This window comes from Suricata suricatta, chromosome 12 (genome assembly GCF_006229205.1).
Source record: "Suricata suricatta isolate VVHF042 chromosome 12, meerkat_22Aug2017_6uvM2_HiC, whole genome shotgun sequence".
NCBI classification, from domain to species: Eukaryota; Metazoa; Chordata; class Mammalia; order Carnivora; family Herpestidae; genus Suricata; species Suricata suricatta.
Window position 1 is genome coordinate 93,823,420 of NC_043711.1, and position 2,067 is coordinate 93,825,486.

At 46.6% G+C, this 2,067-nt stretch overlaps 1 long non-coding RNA gene across 1 annotated transcript; it reads right to left on the reverse strand.

The window, feature by feature from the left end:
* Positions 1 to 383: 383 nt before the first annotated feature.
* LOC115275485 lies at positions 384 to 1,857 on the reverse strand. Its single transcript, XR_003901582.1, has 2 exons — positions 1,680 to 1,857; positions 384 to 611 (listed from the first exon to the last, which is right to left on the reverse strand). It is a non-coding gene; the product is annotated as an uncharacterized LOC115275485 (long non-coding RNA).
* Positions 1,858 to 2,067: the final 210 nt, after the last annotated feature.

The following is a 2,067-nucleotide window of genomic DNA, read 5'->3' on the forward strand; positions in this document are numbered from 1 at the left end:
GTAAATTCCGTTTTTGCTTATATTTACTAGTATGAGTTTTGTTTGCCCTGACTCACCCAAGGTGCAGGTGCATGGAGGGGCCAGAAGGTGCATGTGTTCTGGACGTAAGTGGCCCCTGGAAACAGAACCAGGCCAAAAGCTATAGGCTGTCTACAACGGGTCCCACTTACTTTCTCATAAATATTCATTAAGTACTGGCTATCCCAGGCACCTGGCTCGCTGCTGGGGATAAAGTACTGAACAGGACAGACAAGGTCCCTCTCCTTTGGGGCTTCCATCCTGTCTGGGGAGACAGCAAGAGATAATACACAAACAAATAAATGAGATCTATTCAGATTGTTGTAAGTGCCGTGAAGGAAAGGCACTCGGGGTGACAAGACAGATTGTGACAACTGTGGTGGGCTACTTTATTCAAGGCGATCAGGGAAGGAAGGGGTCAGTCTTCGGGATGAGAAGCAGTTGGCCAGGATGAATGTGGGCGACCACGTGCATGGCCCTGAGCAAGAAGGGACGTGGCATTGTTACAGGAGGGACCTTGAGTGAGCTTCTTCCTCTTCTGGATTCATTTCCTGTTTGAAGGTGGGAACTCCCAGCCATCTTCGGGGCTAATTCTGGGGCCAGACGCCATTGGCACTAATGTTGAATGCCCCTCTGGATATTCACATAGATTAAAAAGCTGTCTAAGATGACCTGAACCCAGAACCCAACTTTACTTTGCATAGACACAAAATCATTTTTTTCATTGTCCTGAACCATATCGAGTTTTCAGGAATATACTGTGGTGTAAATTAAAGGAAGACGGTGCTTTGTTTTGCTCAGGACTTTACCGAGGTCCCTTCACCAGTTTGAAGGCTCAAATTACCAACGACAAAGCTTCTCACAGAGAAGACCAGAGCTATCTCTGGTCTGCGTCTGCAGCTTCATTCCCCGGGATTCCACGTCCAAGTTCAAACATCTGATGACTTGACTGTATTTTCCCGTTGAGTCGTGCCAGAGTATTTACATGTCAAAAAGTGTTTTTTTTTTTTAATCATGAATTCCTTTCCTTCCCCCCTTTATCTCATATTTGGGATATTACATTTATTTTAAAAGATATATGTAGGTAGGTTATATTAATTATGAATTTGATTCCCGTTGAATAGAAGTAATGAAATGTTTGTGGGGTTTTTTTGCTTTTTTAATGTTTATTTTATTTTTGTGTGTGAGAGAGAGAGACAGAGCACAAGCAGGGGAGGTCAGAGAGAGGGAGACACAGATTCTGAAGCAGGCTCCAGCAGGCTCTGAGCTGTCAGCACAGAGCCCGATGCAGGGCTCGAATTCACAAACCAGGAGATCATGACCTGAGCCAAAGTCGGACGCTTAACCAACTGAGCCCCCCAGGCACCCCATGAAATATTTGTTTTTAAAACCAGGCGTTGGCTCTGATAGAGCTGAGAACCACAAGTCTGAACAGAATTAGCAATGTCTTCTCTTTCCCCGGGGGTGCGGGGACCCACAGCCACGTTTAGAGATACCTCTGAGTTGCTTGTTAGCTTGCACCGAATTTTACAAGGACAGAGTCCTCTTTGCCCTTCAGTCCCATCTAATTCTCCTTTGTCGTGATATATACCTCCTTTTAAGGAGTCCGCTGACATTTTCACCCCACCTCCCTGGGCCCTGCATCCTGGAATGGTCCCTACCAGTGGAGTGTGGCTGGCTGGCTCCCCTCTGCTGGGCCCGGCAGAACTGGGCTTTTGCCAGATCGAGGTCTTTGTCCAATGAGCAAGTAATTGCTTCCCTCTGTAGGAGACACAACAACAATCAAGAAACAAACAAACACATTTTTTTTTAAAAAAGCAGAAACGCTTACTCATGCAAATCAGGGCAAGGAGAGGGGAAAGAAAAGAGCCTCATTCTCATGCAGCAGCTCAGCCAGGCCCTGGCTCACTGTCCGATTTCTATGCACACCCGGGCCCAGAGCAGCAAACGCCCCGGCACATTAATGCACATTCATAAAGGTTTGTCCCAAGTGGAGTAAACACCACCCGTTCCCAGGACACCAAGAAGCAGAAAATTATCCAGAGGTTA